This window comes from Mauremys reevesii, linkage group 12, assembly GCF_016161935.1.
Source record: "Mauremys reevesii isolate NIE-2019 linkage group 12, ASM1616193v1, whole genome shotgun sequence".
Taxonomy (NCBI): Eukaryota; Metazoa; Chordata; order Testudines; family Geoemydidae; genus Mauremys; species Mauremys reevesii.
In genome coordinates this window covers 1,752,476-1,774,033 of record NC_052634.1, presented here as the reverse complement: position 1 = coordinate 1,774,033, position 21,558 = coordinate 1,752,476, and the positions used below count along the sequence as shown (strand labels likewise).

Here is a 21,558-nt window from a genome sequence, read left to right as displayed (position 1 = left end):
ATACGGCATCTGGGCAGCCCAGACAAACCAAGGGTCCGACTCCTCCCTTAGCTCAGGGGCTGCAGTTTTAAACAGGTATCTAAAATCGGGCCTAGAAAAGGAGAGAGCTGCAGCGTATGTTCATATCAGAGGCACATACAAACAGAAAGCCGGCTGTGCAGATACCATTCTGCATGTGAATGAGTCTGCCCGAGAATGCAAACCTGGGGTCAGGGCGCCCCAATACCTGGACCGGGACATTCCATAGAAATGGTGTTAGACGCCCATTTTAGAACGTATTTGTTGGTCACAATCTTCAGGTTAACTTAAAATATACCCCTCGTCTGACTGAATGTGCTCCCAATAGAAAAGCTCAACAAGAGTAAGCAGTGGTGCTGGCTGGTTGCTGAAATGCACTGGACAGACAGAATTTAAGGCTGCACTCTCAGCTCTGGCACTGGCCTCACTTCTGGGTCTAATCATGCTCCATTTTACCATGGGCAAACTAGTACGTCTCTGCAGTACCCCTACAGAGGCCCAATTAACGTGCGGAAAGGGACCAGAGATCCTGGGCCTGGGAGGAGCGTGAGAGGCGGTTCCACGGTGGCTTGTTAAAGAAGGCAGAGCCAGGCGAGAGGCAAGCTTACAACTCCAAACTCAGACCGCGCTGCTGAGTCTCAGCATGCCCTACTGCAACCTGGCAATTAAAAGGGAATCCATCCTGCCGAGTCAATAATTAGCTCAACTTACTTAGAAGCTTGCGAAAACAAATAAGATCTTAAGCTGATACTTGAGCACCAGGGGGAAGATTCCAGAGGACAGCAGGTAACAAGCAACATAAACCAAGCCAGCTGGACTGGTGAGAGTGTCCACACGGAGACATTCCGGCACCGAAGCACAAAAGTAAGGTTTTTTTGGCCACGCCTCAGGCTAGCGAGCAGGCGAATAAGGAGGCATTAGCCCACTCATTAACCTGGTCCCCACTTTATAATTCACCATGAATATTAATACATACTAATGATCAAACACCTGTGCTGTGGAAGACCTTAGCAGCAGCATGAAACGGAGGGCAAGCAAATGGCTTTGGAAAGAGGCTAACGTTGGCTTTCCCCATTGGGAAGCGCACTGCATCCTGCTCTAACAGCGCTCACTATTCCTAATGGCTAGATAGAGCCTTTCATCCCCAAAGGCCACAAAAAGATTGGGCCCACCACTGCAATGCAGCCACCTCTGGAGCAGGACATGGCAGCTGTTCACTAGCAGCACAGTGCTGCCACATAGCACCACTGCACAAGCCTGGAGAATGTCAGCAGAATGTCATTTCCTGAGTCCGATTTTGGCCATGGAAATGACCAGTGCCATGGGAATCCTCAGTGACCACAGATGGGGGTTTTCTCTCTCATCTGAGAGATGGCTCATCCATCAGCACAGCACCCCCTAGCCACAGACCTGGGAACAGGTTCGATACCCATTGAACCTAGGACGGGGCCTAGCGTGAGAATCAGCTTGCACCGTTTGGAAGTAGCCTGGACAGTTCTGTACTAAGGCAAAGGAAAGAGCATCTTTTATGCCCACAATGGAAGCAGAGATCTTCTGAAGTGAGGGAGCCAGAAGTCTGAAACCAGTCTGGCACAAAGGCACTCAACCCACTCCCTGATCCTTCCTGATCCCCCGCACCCAGCAGCTCTCACAGGCAAGTCCAAGGACCGCCCTCAGAGGAGGCTTCGTACCACGTAGCATAGCAGCAGCAAACCATGTCACAAGGCAGAGCAATGGTCAGCCCCAACTCCAGCCAGCATATTTCCATCTCAGCATAAGAATGGCCCTACTGGGTCAGACCAAAGGTCCATCCAGCCCAGTGTCCTGTCTACCAACAGTGACCAACTCCAGGTGCCCCAGAGGGAGTGATCCTAACAGGTAACGATCAAGTGATCTCTCTCCTGCCATACAGCTCCACCCTCTGAGAAACAGAGGCTAGGGACACCCTCCCTGCACATTCTGGCTAATAGCCACTGATGGACCTATCCTCCATGAATTTATCTAGTTCTATATAAGCCAGATATTCATTTATCCTACTCTAATTGCAGTAAGAGCAAGTTCTGTGTCAGGGATTCTTAACAGAGAGAAAAATAGTGACTTCAGTAAACAATTAACATTCATCTACCTTAACAGAATGCCTAAATAAACACAGAGACTGGAAAGCCACATGCAAAAATGTCTTTAAGGTCCAGTAACTCAATGTCCGGCCCTGGAGCCAAAAGGAGACCTGACAAGTAATCAAAATGCTCAATCAATGAGTTATTTGCACACTCTGGTTTGCAAAACCTGGAAGGGAAGGAAGGGAGAGAGAAGAGATATGTCTATCTCCCTGTTTACAAGGAGGGGCTAGATGCTCATTAGCCAAAATCTGCATGTGTTGTTTTGTCTCTGTGTTATGACATGGCAAAGTCAATGCCGCAGCACACACATAATTGCAGAACAGTCGTAGCTCTGAGCTGTCAATCTGAAGTATCGAGGGATTAATACAAACGTCCAAAAAAGAAAAGAAAGAAAAGCCCCACAGGTGCAATTGCAATAAAATGCAAATAGATCATTAATGTTTCATCTCTCAGCAAACCAGTAAGCACAGAATATTGGCTGTACTGGAATTTTAAGCAAGGGGGGAGGCAGTTTCTATGGCAACGAGCAGCCACTGCATCTTGCCAACTGCTGCTCCACAACCCTGACTGTCCTCATTCCTCCCCCCACTATTTTTTTGTGCATATATAATTGCGGTAACATTTCCAGAATGCCGTGTTACTCCTCCGGAAACAAAGGCTTCCCGAGCCAGAGCGCTGCGCAGCGCGAGAGAGGGAGTGCAGACAGCAGCAGTAGGATGTTCAAACCTCTGGAGGGACCTTCCATAACATCAGTTCTGCATGTTTGATGAGAATCAAATTATGGCCTGCTGTGGGGGAAATGGATGAGGAACCCGCTGAGCCCACACAGTGGAGAGTGAAGAAAAACCCAGGGAGACCAAAGGGGAGGGAGGATTATCCCCACCACAAAATGAATACAAATAACGCCCTGACACCTATTTACACTTGGCCTCCCTGCCACCAGGCCTGAAATGGCCTCCATGAGGTTATAAGAACCGTCCCTGCCCGCCATGCAGAGGGGCTGGCTGCCCAGGGCGGGGGAGCCAGCCAGAGGAGTTGGGAGTGCTAGAGGTGAGGTGGACAGGGAGCAAAGCCGGGTGGGAGGGCTGTGAGGGCAAATGGACATAAGCCATGTGCTGGGCCAGAAAGTACCAATATTGTTCCACCTCAAGCCATGGGACTCCACCGGGGAAGCTTGGCTCGGACAAGGGACAGCAGCTCTGCTAGCTGAACAGGCTGCTTGTGCTTGCTGTACACGGAGCAAGCCAGGGCCCCAGCGAGGACAGCTGGGATGTGCACCTCTCCAGCCAACTGGACCCTGGTACAAAGTACGTACAGAGAGCATTGCTGGCTCTCTCTGAGCTTCATGAGCACTCACCAGCCCTGACTCAACTCCCCAATCCCTGGGTGCCGGGTAAAACCTGGAGCAAACTCGCTGGGTTGGTGGGAACGTTTTCCTGAGCTACTCCAAACGCCTGGCCAGGGGGCACCTTCCCCAGACACCAACAGAATCAGCACTGGCGGAATGGTGTGTGGAGGTAGGCAGAGCAGGCAAACAGATCTCCTATTTATCCCAGCCTGCTGCCTGGAGTCACTCTGTGAGTATGCCATCGCGCCTGGCGGCCTGGTGCCAGGCAGCTGCCACTGAGCTCAATACAAGAGCTCAACACCTGAAAATCAGGCCATTCAGAACAAAGGGCCCATGGACCATTAGCACCATGTTGATGCTTCTCATGTGCTTAAGGAAGGCAAAATGGCCAGCATTCTCCATAAACCCGACTGCAAGGAGCACGGCGAGTCCTTCACTCCTCTCAGTCTGTGTGGGAGCCACTCAGATTTGGACGGAAACATTCTGCGAGAGACAGACACACACCCCTGGGACTCCTTAATAAGCCGGTCCTCTCTGCGGGACAGGACTTCCTGGACCGGGGCACACCCTGTCCACACCTGGAACTCCACTAGTCACTAGCATGTGCCACATTGCCAACCCAAGGGCTGAAGTATCATGAGTCACAACCCCCAAACCCATGACATTTTAAAAAACAACAAACGTGTTCTTTTTCTTTCCCTTCTATCCTCTGAGCTGTCAGGGGTTACCTTTTCAAGCTTTTCCTTGCAACCATGAGGACTGGAAACTTATTTTCCCCAGTGAAAGCTGAGATTATCCCATATTCACATGACTCCAGAAGCTGGGGCTCTAAGAAAAACACCAACCAAATATTGAGAGACTCACTATCAAGTGACAATAACTGGCAACACAGCATGAGCCTGTGGCTCTGCCTGGGTCTACAAGTCGAGTTCTGTATGAACTGAGTTATGTACAAGCTGTTCTAAAGTTTGTAGGGATTCCATGACCGGGGTATCAGGGAGGGGAGAGCTTCATCTCTGAAAGTAAGTGCAAGATGGGAACCAATTACCTGCATAGACAGTACCCTGCAAGCCATCCTTCCCCTGGGCATTCCCCAGGAATGGGGAGCATGGGGTCTATGGACGTTCCATCATTTATCTTCACAGCAACAAGAGTGTTTAGACGTTAAAACCTTCTGGGCGTGCAGTGGATTGGTCCATTTGAATATTGTTCAAAGGTTGAATCTCTTGAGTGACGACGAAAGTCCTCTGCACTGGAAGTAATAAGCACCTCGCCCATTGCAATATACAGTTTTAAAGACACTGTGACATTAAATTTAGGGTCTACACAACCTGATGGTGTCTCTTCAATTTTTAAAAAAGGGACAAATAACTTTGTCTAAGAGAATTACACTGGTTGGCGGGAAAGACGTGGGCAATAACCGATGTGAGCCATTCCAACTGAGACCTCCCCAAAGTGACTTATTGCCAGCCCCTCTAGCGAGATTAACGTTGATGGCTGTGGAATAAAGTCAAATCTTTCTGCCTGTCAGGAGGTGGGAAAGGTTTACGGGAAGCAGAGGATTAAGTGCATCTGTGGCCAGACTGAAGCTGCACTGTTTTAACAGCTCTCAGAGCTGGACACGACTAGCAGCCTCTGCAAATAACCTTCCAAAAATCCCACTACCCAGGGATGGTGCGGGGAGGAGAAGTGAGCTGCAGAGGATGGAGGAGAAGAGGACTCTGGCATCTCTTACTCCTCCATCCTCCCTCTCTCGTGTTCCCACATCACCGAAGGTGGATCCAATGCACCATGCTCCCCGCAGGACATGAGGGTAGAAAACAGGGACACATCAACTCCAGCAAGGACTAAAGAGCCAAATCTGGGGAAGGAGGCAGCCACTTCAGACTTGTCCTGGGATCAGATTGTCTAGACAGAGACGGGTGCATCTTGGCGAGCGGACCGCAGAAGAGTCTCCATGCATGGCCATGTTTTGGCAGGCTACTAGGAAGGTATCCCCACCCCCAAAAGCACATACAAGCCTGGGGCATTGCCAAAGCCCGTTTCCAGACCCAGAAGCCTGTAGTGGCCAAGAAACCACAGTATCCATCCCAGGGGCCTTCCAATTTCAAGTGAAAAATTACAATCAATACAGGTTACCAGTTCCTGCTCTATCCAATATAGATTTATAAGAACAATGGGGTCAGGGCTGCAGGAGAGAGCACATTGTATAGTTCATAAGACTAATGAGAGAACTGTCCCTTGATACTCTGAGGCCAATATTTCCTTGTGCATTCTATTGTAACTGCTGGGGGATCAATAGGTGCCAGCGTTTATGAATTAGCTGTGGTTTAGCATATGCATCCCACGGCATCCAGGGCAGCCAGTGATTGTTGGGAGCTATTTCCGGCCACGGGTAAAGTAACGACTATCTCCCTGGGGCAAAGATGGGGAGGGAGGCAGGGAAGCCCCGAAGACGAAGGCTGTGATTTTCAGTGTACCTCGGCTTTCCTATCCTGCCTTTCAACGTAGCTGTCATCTGGAGAGGGACAGGGAGTCTGTGTCCTCCAGCTCAGCAGTAATGGAAAATCTCTGCCACCTGGCATCCAAGCACAGGCCTTATTTTGTAGGCCTGCTGCCCGGACCGTGTTACCCCTCTGTTTCAGTCTATCAACACCCCTTCAGCTGCCTCCCTCGAGATCCTCCACAGCACAGATGCCAAGGAGACCACCCCCCCTCCAAGTCAGCCTCTGGGGCTTTGCACAATGGGCTGCCTCTCAGCACAGCCACTGTAATTAGAAGGCTGACCTGCCGGCCGGCAGCTTGGCACACACCTAACTAAAGCTAGGCTAGATGAGACACAGATTAAGGATCCATCCCAGGGATGTTAAATAGAAGCCATCAGTTAATCCAAATGTAATAAGCACTGCGAGATATCCGACAGATGTATTTACGTTTCCCTGCATACATAATCCCGGGGGGGGGTGCAAGGCAGTGGCAGGTTTCCTACCCCTTTCAAAGGCGACATATTTCTCCTGTGTGGCTGTACAAGGCTGAGTAGCACAGAGCAGCCAAACGCCCATACAGAACACGTCCACCTTCAAGTTTCATGGGCAGCTGCAAAATAACTGATTCCAGCTCATAAGTGGGTCACGCTTTGTACCCAAGACCTCCCTGTCCTCCTCCTCCATCCAGGAAGAACAAGGCTTAGCTCGAAAGAGGTAATATGTCCTAGAAACATCGTCTTGCCTCCACAATGGCTTTGGGAGTCCGAGGTCCAGGTGCATCTCTCAGCCCTGCCTGAAGGGGCGATCTCCTGGGAGCGAGAGGGCAGTTCCGTCTGCAAGGCCCCAGGGTACACAGTGTGTGTGCGACAGAGACACGAGACAGACACCGGGAAAGCAAGCTACCCTCTCAGAGCAGGGGGTGGCCAGCCCAGAGCAGGAAAGAGGCAGATTGACGGCATGTAGTGGGGGGGAGTTTGCACAGCCAGAGCCCTTGCTGCTCCCCCTTACAGTGGGGAGAAGAGGATCTCCAGTGGTGCCCAGTGGGGACTTTCACCAGCACTCCACTTACAGGAGCATATTTAAACCCTGACTTGTACGGAGCAAGAGAACTTCCTCCACATGAAAGGAGAGGCTACGCCTGGGTTGTAGGCTTGCCAACGTCTGAGTGGGCCCGTCTCAGCCAGCCCAGTTCTCTGCTCTCTGCTCCACCATGCAGTTTCTGCTCAGACAACCTAAGGCTCCAATTAAGCATTCCACTGCGGTTCCATAGGTATCGTTCTTTTATGTGCTCACATTTTAACTTGAGTCTCAAAGGGACCATTCCAGGAAGTGATTTTAAACAATAAAAAGAGGGATGCAACATCGGAATGACCCACTTTCACTCTGAAGAGCCTGGGCTGGGATTTGAATACCTTGTGCATACTAAGCAGCCAGAATACACACAGGCAGCAGGTCGGGTCTCTGGGGATGGGGTACCTTACAGAGCCAGGGCATTGGCCTCCCTGTGCAACGCCCGAGAGAAGCCTGTGCAGGGAGGCTTGCTTACAGAGCTGCCTCCGACAGCTGAGCAGCAAGGCAATCTAGACCTTACTGAATCCCTTGCCATGCACGTGCCGAGCCGCTGACCTCCCAGTGACTGAGTGCGGAGGCAGAAATGCTCCAGAAATTAACCCACCCCCAACGCTGCGCCTGATCCAGCTGCTGTGCTAGGTGGGATTCCCGTGTTCTCGACCCCTGGACAGCAGGTGGGGAGGGTGCGGACATCTCACAGGGCTGGGGGCATTTGGAAAAACTGGTCCTCTCTGAACCAGCTGCAGCATGTGACACTGAATAGACGCTGAGCCAGAGAGAGGAAAAAAGTAAAACAGGAGGGATGAAAATTGGGGAGTCATGAAAGGCTTTTTTCTTTCTGTCCTTGGTCTCTTTTATAGGCACATCTCTATCTTCCCCTGTTACAGAATTAACACCCATCTCTCATTCGCCTAGTGCAACAAGATTTTATTTCTAATTATGCTGTAATAAAACTGGGAGCACTCCCAGGGTTTCCTCCAAATGACTTGTAGACACTCTGCAAGATTGGATCCCACTCGGCTTCATTGTAATAGCATCTCCCTGACATTCATTAGACATGCATGAAGGGGACGTTTTAAGAATGGAATTGCATTTAAATGGATTTTCTGAGCGAGGAGAATGACACCAAAGAAGAGAAAAAGGAAGGGAGGAGGTTTTGAAAATAGGATGTAACTGTTCCGGGGAGTGGAAATAGAACTGCCCGACTCCAAGCCCTTTCCTGAACACACTGCGTGGTACCAACTGCAATTCCCCCGTCATTCGGCGGCACCTGCTGGAGGCCCACCTACGCCCAAAGCATTACAACAGAAATAGCTGCTCCTCTGAAACAGAAATGCAGATGTTATCCTGCAGATAAAATCGCTAGCAGGCCAGCCATAGGAGCTGTGCTGCACAGAGGGCCCAGACACTGCTGGCTGTGTGACTGCCCCCACGACAGTCAGCCCCTGAAATTCTCACATAGTGGGCACGCAGTGGGATGCATGCGCTGCTCAGGTCACTGCAGAACAAGAGAAGCTGCTGAGGGGAAAAACTAAGTAGGTGCCAGCTCCTCCTAGCCAAGGCAGGACAGTTCCCTGCAGCACATCCTCTAGTGCTTTGTGCTGCTTAGCTCTGCAATGTCCTAGCTGATGGGCCTGGCCCCTCTCCCCTTGGAAGACTAGCCCACAGCCAAAGACGACTCACTGTCCAGATATTCAGCCTTAATTTGCCTTTCTTTAATTTTCCCATAGACCGTAAAGCCATGAGGGGCCACTGTGCACTGCACAGGCCCTAGGACTGCCCAGGTTGAACGACAGCCACTAAGGGAGAATCCTCCACGACCCTGGGTCAGTTGTTCCAATGACTAATTACACTGGAAAATGTCCATCTTATTTCCAGTCTGAACTGGCCTAGTTTCCACTTCCAACCATTGGATCTCCGGTCCAGCAGAACAGGTGTAACAAGAGCCCATTATTAAATACATGTGCCGCATGCAGATACTTACAGATTGTGTTCAAGTCACCCCTTAACCTTCTCTTTGTTCAACTGAACAGATTGAGCTCCTTGAGTCTGTCACTACAGGGCATGTCTCCTAATCCTTTAATCATTGTCGTGGTTCTTCTCTGAACCCCCTCCAATCATCAACATCCTTCTTGAATTGAGGACACCAAAACGGACCCACATTCCCATAGCAGCCAATCCCAAATACAGAGTTTATATTACCTCCCGACTTGATATGATCTTTTTTATGCATCCAAGGATCACATTAGCCCTTTTGGCCATAGCATCACACTGGGAGCTCAGGTTCAGCTGATTATCCACCATGACCCCCAAGTCACTGCTTCCCAGGATAGAGTCCCCCATCCTGCAAGTATGGCCTGTGTTCTGTGTTCTTGGATGTATGTACACATTTACATTTAGCTGAACTAAAAGGCATACCGTTTCCTTGTGCCCAATTACCAAGTGATTCAGATTGCTCTAAATCAGTGACTTGTCCTCTTCACTATTTACCACTCCCCAGTTTTTGTGCCATCTGCACACCTTATCAGTGATGATTTTATGTTTTCTTCCAGGTCATTGATAAAAATGTTAAACAGTGTAGGGCCAAGAACCAGTCCCTGCGGGACCCCACTGGAAACACACCCGTTCGATGAGGATTCCCTATTTGCAGTTACATTTTGAGACCTGTCGATGAGCTGTTTTTTAAACTGTTTAATGGGTGCCATGTTCCTTTTGTATTGCTTTAGGCCAGGACTCCAGGTTAGACTCCTGTGCACCCCCCTACCTGCTATTTCTATTGCTTCAGCTCCCAAAATGTAGTCCAGGCACTGTCCAAATGCAGAGGAAGTCTCTGCCCCAAAGTGCTTCCAAACAATAATTCCCCGCTATCCTCGTTTACACCCATGGAGCTGCTCTGGCACCTCGTTTGCTATCTAGGAACCAGACCACACAGGTTTAGCTCTTCTAATCTCACTAGGCTTCTGAAGGCATGGCCATATGCGTTTTAACATGAGAACTGCCAGCCACTGTAGCTGAGCCTTAGAACTCGAGTTTGACTGTGTAGGATGAATGCCACGCCCTGCTCAGGGCTGGGTCTGCACTGCTCTGGTTTGAATGTCAGCCCTTCAGTAAATCCTGCCTTCCTTTTTACACTTTCCACCTGCTTTTGGCCTGTCATCTCCCAGCGTTAAAGAGCTCTCCTTGGACTGCCGCACCCCAACTATTATCGCCAAAGGCCCTTTTATTCCTTGTACTTTGCAACACTTCCTTCTCCCTGCAAGCTCCCGCTAATTAGCACTGCCTTCCAGCCAGCCCCAGACTCACAGGAACACTTCCTGCCATGAAATGGCTCTGGGTAGTGAAAGGTTAAGCTCATTCACAAGACGGATGCTATTTCACACACCTCTCACCTGGAGAGAGACACTTCCTGCCTCTCGCATGATTGATCCCCAAAGCCATCTCTAAATCCACCTATCATCATCTCAGGTTTCACCTCATCTGATGCGCGTGAGGTTTAACACATCTACCTCTGCCCTTTAATAGATGGCAATAATTATTCATCATTTGCAAATGCTCTGTTCTTCCTTAATGTCCCTATTACAGGAAGTCTCTCCCTCCAGCATCCAAGGCCCACTGCACGGGGCCCTGCATTAGCATGTGCCCACCCCCCTCCCTCTGAAAGAACTCTGTGCTTAGGCCAGGCCCACCTCTTGGTCTCCACAGCGATTGTGTACATTGGCAGGGTCTTACTGCCCGATACTATGGCCCCGCCAGGCCCTACACAGGCTTCTGAGAACCAGAGAATACAGATTAATTTTGTGGATGCTAATCCCCTGACAAATCCCATTCCATGCATTTCAGAGCTGCAATTCAGCAATGGGTGCTTTTCCAGTCAATTGGCTCTTCGGGTTTAAAAAAGAACAGCAGGATCCCAGTCTATCAGTAAAAACGCCACATTTCCCCTAGCCTCCAGGTCTGGTTTCGGTTTTGATCACTGCATTTAAGCCTGGGAGAGCCAACAGAGCTGCAATGTCTTCTCCTCTACCAACAAGTGTAAAAAAAGAGTTAAAGAACCATCCCTGCTGTGCCAGCTGCCATCTGCCACATCTCAGCTCCTGCACCAAACACAGCTCTGCACCCTGCATTCAAATAAAGCAAGCTGAGGATCCACAGCTGGGACTCTTAGTCCAAACCAATATCCCCTTTTTTTGCAAAGCAATTATTGCCAGGCCTATTTAAGCCTCAGCTGCAGGTGGCGCTCTCCCTCTCATGTCATGCCCGAGGCATTTGGAAATGTTTTCGATCTGGAAGCTCACATTGGGTGTCCAGGTTTTGCAGGTCAGAACAGATGTTAGTCAGTACAGGAACAGGGGGTTTACCAGACTGGATCAGACCTATGGTCCATCTGACTTGGTCTCCTGTCTCCATCCGTGCCCAGCACCAGCTGCTACCGAGTAAGGTGGAAGAAACCTCAGAAAGGGCAATTATGGAATAATTCTCCCCCAGAGCAAAGTTCCTTTCTAACCCCCATCAGCTGGTGGTGGGATTAGGACCTGAAGCATAAAAGTTTATAGCCTTAGTACATTTCTATCTTATTTTATGCAACTGGGGGATCTGCTTCGCCATACAAATGTCTAATATATTTATATATAAACATTATATTTTATATAAGTGTCTAATATATTTTTTAATCCTGCTGAGCTTGAGGCTATGCTGTGGCTAGGAGTTCCACCAATTACTTCTGAATCGTTTTAAAGATGTATTTCCACTGGCTTGTTGGAAACGTTTGGCTTTTCAGTTTCATCGGAGGGTTGCTAGCGATTGGGAAACTGGGCAGTTTTTACAAGCAAGTGTCCTGCAAATATTTGTGCAGGGTTTAAAACAAACTGGCCATGCCTGTCTGTTGACCCTTTCAGCTGTCACCTTCCACCAGAAGACTGGCCAACAAGTCCCGCAGCAGGAACATCCCTGAAAGAAGCAATTTTTAAATGCAGAGCTTGGAAAGTATTTGCTGAAAGAAATACTGACTTTGTAAAATCAACTGTCCCTGTCCCAAGAGTTCTGGAAAGTGAGGCATTACTATGCAGCTTATGTGCCCTGTCAAAACTCAACACCAACCAACCAAACGACATGGTTTGTATACCAAATTGCCACCAGCAGTTGCTTGGGCACAAGCCACATTTCAAGAATTAGTCACCAAAAGTATGGCAAGTAATTAAAAATAAACTAGAAGAAACAAATCTGTTCATAGACCCTCAATGAATATAAAGAAGAAAAATTAATTGAATAAATTATTCACTTTAAAAGGGGCATTGTCAGGTTAAAATTTTTTTTGAAAAACACAAATTTCCTGTGCTAAATTACAAAAAATCCTGTAAATGTTTACAGCCAAAAGGATATTAAGTATCCTCATCTCTTCCCTATTAATGCAGTTTGTTTAATTTTTGCCTCGCTCAGAAATATACCAGAAAACGCCCTTTGGTGCATGAGAAACCGGAGGTTTTAATGCAGTAGCAAAATGCTGCATTGTGAGCGCTGCAAACATGGCATGTTTACATCGTTAAGCAAATAATTTTGCATGGATTTTTTTTTATTTAATCAAACACACTGCTATTGGTCTTATGCTTTTTAAAAGCTTTGCTTTCTCAAAATCTACATTTTGATCTAAATTCAACCCAAAAGCCCCCTTTTAAAGGATCTTTGAGGAAATTCCTCAGGCAAATTTTCCCCCCAAATTTCTTTATGTATAGCGCCCAGTTGTCGGTGAACAGGACCTAAAACTGGACCCACCTTTACAGATATGTGCGCATGACTTAATAAAACTGGTATGAACAGAGACCTCTTTTAATAACTTCCTGGGGGGGGGCATGTATTCTGTCAGTTATAAAGAATTATTAAATTAAGGGTAATTATTTATCATGCGGCAAATTTCTGCTCTCATTTTCACTGGGGTAAAACCAGAGTTATGCTACAGGAATCAGTGGGTTTACAGTGGTAAATGACAGCAAAATTTGGTCCATAAGGTTTTAATGCATCTGCCTATGCAGCTTTCTATAAAAGAGACAGTGCTATGAGAAGAGCGGCTGCCTTCTAGTACAAGACAGAGTATTTCTGAGTCGTTTTATTTATATGCAGAAGTTACTTTGGGAAAGACGTCACTATCACTAAAACAAACTACCTCCTCGCCTCCCCACCAGCCAGCCCAGCTGCCTCCTCCACGCCTGGGTGACAGACTAGTCCCCTGCATCTCACAGGGGATAGGGCTACAGTGTAGGAGGCAGCTCGTGGACTGAGGGGTGCGGCAGATTTCAAGAGACGAGGCTTCTCAGGGAAAGAGTTAATGGGGGTTTCATGTAAATTAGCCATAACGACAGCACGGCACCTGCAGCTGCAGAGTGCACTGTTCTGGCAGATCAGCATTCACACTATCACAGAACGAGCAGGAATTAATCTCCCCGAGGTGGTCCACAGACGCCTAATACCAGCAGAAAATTACAGAACAGGATGAGGAACATTACAAAATGAATAGGAGGGGACTAGAGATTTCCATGGCTAATCCTGTTAACGAGACAATTTCTTATCAAACTCATTATGTGCCAGGGAGAGGAGGGGGAGCAGGGAGGAAAGCCAGTTGGGGGGCAGGAGAGGGAAGAAAGATGATGCCTTCCTGCCTGTGAATTATAAATGGTAAGTGACGGACGTGGAATTTTTGTGAGCTCCAGTAACAGAGTCTGCCCTGCAGGCTACAGCCACGGGGCTGCACAGGCTGGCAGGGACGGACACCGCTATTGGAGTCACGCCTCATTTCTCATTTGCAAAGCTCAGGAAATCAGACGGGGAAGCACTTTCTCCCCCGACAGTCTCCAGAATGCGCATGGTGCTTGGGGAGCAGGGGACCCAGCTTAGGGTTGCCAGCCCTCCGGGATTGTCACGGAATGAAACCTCCACGATTACATCCAACCAACACTGGCAATCCTAGCCCAGCTTGAGGCCAAGGAGGGGAACCACAAACAGGCCAGTGGGGACCAGGGGACCCAGCTCCAGGGACTGGGGCCTAGCTCCGACCCAAGAAGCGACCCAGTTCTGCTCCAACAGGAACTCAGAGAGCCAGCTCAGGATCAGTGGGGACCAGGGAACCCAGGTCATGGTCAATGGGGCACCAGAGGACCCACTCAGGCCCAGAGGGACAAGAGGACCCAGATCTGGACCAATGGGAGTGGGGGAGCCAGGTCCAAGCCAACCAGACACTCACCTCTGGGCCCATGGGGCTGGGAATGACATTTTCAGAAGCACCTACAGAAGTCAGGCACCAAGGCAAGTGTTCCCATTTTCCAAGTGGCATCGGGGCCTTGGCTAATGGAAGCCAATAGAATCAGGCTCCTCGGTGCCGAAAGTGACTCCTGAGAACTGCCTTCAGGCTCTTGGGACCATGCGACCCCTGGATCCCCCTGAGCCTCAGTGGGGGCTGTGGTTGTCTCCCTCCCTGTCTAGCTCCTTGAGGCCCTGTGGGAAATCCCACCCCCAAAGTAATGCCAGGGTTTTCAGCCACCATCCCACAAGACATTCCCAGCCAACTGTGGGGCGTGGCCCAACCCCCAGGGCCGGCTGTTGGCTTCAGGCAGTGGCTGTGGGATGCCCTTGTTCTCAGTGACATGGACGGGGTCCCTAGAGTAGTGACTGGAACCCCTGAGCGAAGGGAAGCTGGCGGAGGATGCAGCTGGATTCCTGGCAGGAATGGGCCTCTGCCTGCCCCTCACCCCCGACACCTCGGCCAACCCGGGCTCTCAGAGAAGCGACACCTCCATACGTCCCCACAGGGCTGACTCGAGCTCTGCTCTTCGGCAGCTCCCGTGCCTCCACTGTCCCAAAAATCCTTCTCCAGCATCACTGCCCCAAGAAGTGCGCTCCAAGGAGGGTACAGCAGAGGCCGGAGCTCAGCACTCAACAGCCTCTCCTTCCTGCAGCTCTGCCACCTGTGGGAATGCTTGAGGGAAGAGGGGAATCTTGCGCTGCACGCAGAAGATAGCAGGGGTAGGACACGTCTAGATTTCCTTTGGGAGGCGTTGGGACAGCTAGAGAGGAGGCTCATGCACCAGCTCCCTCAGGCTTATCCCTGGCTCCCATAGCTGCCACACAGGAGCCCAGGACTGGGTATAGCTGCCCACGCTCTCCCAGGTCACCTGTGAGCACCCACACTGCATTGATAGGCACACCCTGCACCCAGCCAATGCCCTGTTCTCATCACCTTGCCTGGTGTGGTCAGTCTAGGGCTTGGCTCACAACATACTGTAGGAGAACCTGTCTCTCCATCCCACACCACTTACCCAGAAGTGCTCTTAGCCCACCAAGACATCCAGCTGAGGCTTCTCTGGGTCTGCACGCTCCCTGCTGCCAGAGACGGGTCATGGTTCCACCCCCCTGGAAGAACATCTCAGCCCAGCTCCTCAAAGCTGGTTAGGCTCCTAACTCCCATGAAAATCAGTGGAAGTTAGGCATCCACATACCTTTGAGGACTCAGGATTTGATGCTTATCACTAGGGGCCTGGAGCCACCGCACCTGGGCACACAGGGGTGCCTTGTATGCCCACAGCTGAGGGGTGCCGGGTGCTACCAATGAGGGAGTATGAAGTAATGTAACTGTCCCATGCTTTTGGGGGCCAGCGCAGCTTAGATACTGCTGCATTATGCTGCTGTGCTCGGCTTTGCTGGGCGTTGCAGCTTATGCAGCAGCGCTGCTGGGCCATGGAATTCCATTTTTATGAATGCAATAAAACCTGCTAATGTAACAGCCTTGTTCTCGACTGCAACCCAGCCACGACTGGAAACATACACTGCAACACCACATACAAAACCATGCAGGCAGGCCAGTTGCCATCGAGAAGCACAAGACAACAAAAACAAAACAAAAACACAACACAGTGAGGCATCAACAACTGAAAACAACGTGCAAAACCAGCATGCTCGGTAGAGTGTCACTGATCCAGGAACTGCCCCTTGGCACCGTTCTCTCCTCAAGCGGGGCTGCCTTGGCTCTCCCACAGGACCCTGCCCGCCCCCCCCCCCCAGAACTTCAGCTCTTCATCAGGCTCCCCCACAATGCCCAGATGCATTTCAGCCACTTTTCCTTTTCCCGTGCCGGGTGAGTATCCACTGCCCAGGGTTCTGGCTCCTTGTCTCTGGCAACAGAGACGGAAGGGCCTGCCAAGGAAGTCGAAAAGCACATTACCGTTTGTCTGGGACTGGGGCGGGGGGATGCCACCCATTTTGAGGGGCTGTGCTATTTATAGCAAGTGGGGTTTGGTTTGTTCAGAAGCTCCAGCAAGCCACGGTGCAAGCCCAGACACACGCTCCGGGCAGAACTATATATTACACTCATTCTAAAATCTCCCTACAGTTTGTACCCAGGTTGGGGGGGTGGGAGTTCCTATGAAGGGCCCAGTTACTAGCTTCATTTTGAACCTCTTTTGAGGCAGGACAAGACTGGGAAGGTGACCATCTGAGTCCCTCTCCCGCTCAGCGTTGAGCAGATAGGGACTCAGGAAACAAAATACACCCACGGCAGCCACTGGGACAGATACTCCCAGCCCAGGCTATTTCAGCATATACCAGGCGGCTGTTCTGGTGTGGGCGAGACACAAACGGAGCAGTGCATGCCGAAAACTGGCGCTTGGTAAGGCTAATCAGCCAAGATGCGCAAGTCTAGTAAAACGTTAACGCTCGCTGCTTGTTCTAATGTTTGCCCTGGACTGAAATCCATCTCAGCTGCCATGTGATGGGGTGGGGTGGGAAGCCATGGAGACAGCCTGGCTTACGTCCTCAGCAGAAGCAAAATAACCCCCTGCATGCAATAATAATTGTATTGAACATAGCCTGGAAACTCCTCCCATTTTTAATAGGTATAATTGCAACATACCAGGCTCCAGCTCCAGCTCTGCCTCTGTGGGCTGCTCCCCATGGCCATCCCCAAACCATTCCTCCAGATATAGGCCCAGGAGGTCTGCTGGCTGATCTGAGGCCAGCGGCAGCACCGTGGGCTGTTTGGGGAGCTGTTCTGGTCACTCCAGGCTCTCCTCTGGGGTTATAAGCACCTTGCCCCAGCTCAGGAGATGGTCATGCAGGGCTCTGCAGGGTATGGGTCTCAGCACCCCAGCAGCTCCTCAGTTTTCTAATACGCTGGTCTTGGCTGTGTTTAAAACTGAGCGGTCTGCATGGAAACGAAGGGCCAAACACCAAGCGGCTGCATTTGAGCCGGGTGCCTGCTCCCCGCTCAAGGGAGCTGAGTGGGAAGTTGTGTGATGGAAAGGGTGGGACGCACAGCCACAGCTCTCCCAACACTAGCTGCAGCTAAATCCTCACTGCGAAGTGGGGGAGCCTGACCACGCACTACAGCAGTACCCCGGCTTGCCCCCTGGATGACGCGTCGGCCCGTGTTCTGAGGGGATGCAGGCACATGGCAGAGAGCTGTGTGTGTCGACAGCAGTGGGGGAATGGGCGTAAGCCAGCTCAGAGCCTGGGCACACAATGTAGTGTAGATGTACCCAGCTTGTCATACAGTCCTATCTGCCAGGGTAGGTGCCAGAACACAGAGGGAACTCCATGAAACAGCGCAGCAGCCCTCACTCATTGAAGGCTTTTATCCTGGCTATTAGGATTCAGCTGCAACATGAGTGTTTACTACAAGGCATGGGGGCGGGAGGGCAGGGTACGTGCAGCAGGAAGGCTGCACATCAGGACTGCGTTGGCAGAAGCATGCATACCCGATGCCTCCCCTACCCTTAATCTAGCCAGTACTACCAGCACCTCAACCCCTTGGCTCCTAACTGCACCCAAAACTTAAAAAAAAAAGTATTACATCCCAAGGAGAGTTAAATATTACAAGAGTGATGTTTACCAAAAATAGTGCCTTATGCTTCCAATATATCACTAGCCATCTCTCAGCTCACAGCTTTAACATATGCAGATTATGACAGGCATTAAAATAAAAAAAAAACATCCACAGAGGTAACACTCATTTCAAAATTATTTTTCCAGGATAAGTGTTTTTAACCTTCTATAATGACAAACTTCATTTTCCAGGCAGAGGCAAAAGTAATTGTTTCAAAAAGCACAAATTTCATATCCATTTGCGTTTGTGAAAGTGAAACAGAATCTGCGGGTCTGTTTTTACAGGGGTGGAGGTACAGGGAAATCTCTCACCAGAGTCCACCAAGCGGGGAAAATCACTTAGGGTTTCAGCGCATCTCTGCAAAGGCAGCTTGTCCCCATCTGCACAGACCATCTCTCAGCCATGCCCATCTGGGGGTTTCCACAGTTAATGGCTTTCTCCTGTTTAGATATACAGGCTGGCATGACCAACCCCCATTGCTGATCATGCTTAGTTATTCCTGAAAAATTACAGCCGTATACACACCCGCTTCCCCACTAGCTCTCCCTGTACCCTGCCCATGAAACGCACCAGGAATCCCACTGTAACTCTCCCCCCCACACACCCATACATGTATAATACACACACAGAGAATTTAGAAATTCAGAAAGCGGTTATTTAAAAAAAGTGGAACTAGTCAAATTTCATGCTAATGAGAAGAAAATCCAGATCAAGGATTGTGCAAAAATTTGCATCTCAAAGCTGAAAACAGGAAGTCACTGAGAAAGGAAAATCCACCACCGAGTTGGTAACGTTTATGGCCATAATTAGGCTAATGCTGCCTCTGTTCTGTCAGCTCATTTTCATCAGCCTCAGGGTAACAGGGGAAAATAGTCTCCTGCATAAACCTTTCTGCAACACAGAGACTTAACCCCCTGTGCTGGCATCCAGCTCTTCACAACCCAGAGAGCGTGGCTGCCATCCCAGACCCGCCCTCGAACCAGGGAAGGAATCGCCACAATAAACGTAGCATCATGAGGACAGGGGAGGGGAAGGGGCAAAACAGCTCTGCTACAATGTCAGAGGCAAGACGGTACAAGAAGCCCTTGGCGACACAGACTTCCATTTTCCTTATTCTTACTGGTGTTAGGCTCACAAGCGCCAACAGACTGGGGCCGATTGGACTGGGTGCTGCCAGAAACACTTTTACATATTTCATATTGTTGAACAGTCTGTGGTTATTCTGGGGAACATACTACAAATGAAGGGTTTCCCTTCTGCATTTAGCTATTCTCTGGTGCCGGGACTGGTTTATAACTAAGGATGTGACAGTTGGGTGGAATTGGGAAGCTGAACTAAAAATCGTAACAGCGCTATGCCAAATACAGTGCCAAACATCCGGGCTGTGCTCCCAACACCTAAAAGCACTTATACATGTGCTTAAGTCCTTCTCTGTCCAGGAAAGCACATACACACCTTTAATTTCTTTCTGGAACAGGACCAGTGTTTGCAAAAGATATCTGGATCTGGAGAGTCCTCTCAGTGCTGTCAGCAGGGTAGACGGGCTGCAAGAGCATGCAGGAATATGCGTCAGCTCACACTGGAAAGTCAACTTCTCTCTTCATGTGTTAGGCCCTTACTGAACAGCGATTATGCACGTGAGCCATGACAGGGAAACTCGAGTCCACCATCCAGTTGATTTAGCACCGTATTTTGTCCATTTTTTCATATGCAACCTTTAAATAGCAAATGACTAAATTGCACCAAGATTAGCACGGTCAAAAAAAATGGGAAAATGTCTGCCTATAAATTGTTTCCATTTTGCAGGGTTCTAAATGGACAACATTTCCAAGATATTTTCTATCATTTTTTGCAGAAATCGTTTTGAAATGTTTCACTTGATTTAAAAAACCAAAGTTTTTAGTTAGTGAAAAAATTCTGCAAATTTTTTTGTTTTGGAAAGAAAGGCCTTTTTTGGTCAAAAAGCTTTGTATGATTTTTTTAAACAATTAAATATAAATGGAAGGTGCTTAATGGAGGTTTCCTTGTAAAAAAAACCAAGTTATTGCAGAGTCCCTTGACAGATGCGTCAGCAGCCTCAATTTGTGTCAGAAAGGAAATGATAAACATCTAGGGGAAAAGTTACCATTTGTAACAAGATGTCAAAAAATACTACCCACACATGAGAGAATTTACTGTCCCCATCCAAGTCAGCAGGAGTTTTGCCATCAGTTTTGGCTTCTGGAGAACACGTGGATGTTTTTCCCATGTATATTGTCCAATGGTTACTTAGGCATTGTAGTGAAATCTCAGTAATTATAATGCTGAACTATCAAAGAGTAAGGAAAAAAAAGCTAATGGAGGGGAGAAATAACCCCAGTCAAGTTACTGGAAATGCAAATCTCATCTTAAATGCCATCCAACTCATAAGAGATTTTTGATTACCTTTAACAGCACAAAGAGCCACATTAGAATTATTATTAAACAGCTGAACAGCACAATGCAACTCTGAAAGCCATATTTGATGTAGAAGATTTTGCTGAACAGCGCACAAAATGTTTGTGCTCAGTGCTGTCGAGTTTCCCTTGCTGAGCGTTGGTTAAAAACATTTGGGAGTGACATGCTTTTAGCATAATGGAGTCCATGGTAACCTGGTGTGAATGATCCCCAGCCCCTGTTCGAGTTTTGCAACAAGCCATTCTAGTTGTAGCGAGGGAAGTTGTCCTATGAAAGTTTTATATTAGATAATCTGTCTCTATTTCTACAGAGTAAAGAATTTAGATGTTTGGATAGCTAGAACATGAGTTACACCATGAACAATCTAAGCAGCGGTTTGGCGCTGATCTGAACAGTGACTGCCTATTAGAGAGAAAAACTAGGGGAAATAAAAGAGGAAGACACCGAGAAAGGGAGGAAGGCGGGGGAATAAAGAACATGAACAAGAAAAACAAGATGACAGAACGCTTGCTCCACAGCCCCCGGCTAAATTATAAACCAGTTTACTGAAGTGGAAAGACGCAGCAAGCTGGGGAGGAATATGTGGAAACCATCTGCAGATTTTAAAATAATCTATTTGATGATCACTCTGGAACATATTCTTTTGTGGAAACCAGAGAAGAATTATTTGTTTGTAGCAAACGGTTTGGGGAAAATTACTAGAAACATTCAGGGATTTCCCCCTATTTGAGATGAAAGTACTGAGTCTAAATATGTCCTCCCTTATGTTAATAATAGTAATCGTCCTCTTTAAATTAGTTTTGTGTACCCTCAAAGCTTAAAAAAATTGTTACAATTCCAGGACTCTGAAATCCAGAACAAACCTATTTCTGCATTGAGTTAACAAGCGTTTCTTGCTGACAGATGTCTTCCTATATACAGTAAATATAGGTCGCCTTTCCCTACCCAGACAACTATGTATTTTAATTAACCAGGCCACTAGCAGCATCTGTAATGATTTTTGTAGCTTGCTATGTAAATCGCCCCTTGATCAGATATAGGAAAAACAAAATGTAGGTGGAAATAGTACCATCGCCGCTCCTCGGCTAACTTCCGGGCTCTAGCTCCAGCTTTCTATGCAAACCCTGCAATACAACTGTGCTCATTATTTCACGCTATGAAATCTATTTAACAAGACAAAAAGGGTGTAGAGTCACCCTTCCCTTCATGCTAAAT

General features: G+C 48.8%; 1 protein-coding gene across 4 annotated transcripts in view; it reads right to left on the bottom strand.

Annotated features, from left to right (window-relative positions):
- DSCAML1 (DS cell adhesion molecule like 1) overlaps positions 1-21,558 on the bottom strand; it is a 349,813-nt gene that overhangs the window by 176,222 nt on the left and 152,033 nt on the right. The gene's annotated exons all lie outside the window — the stretch shown is intronic.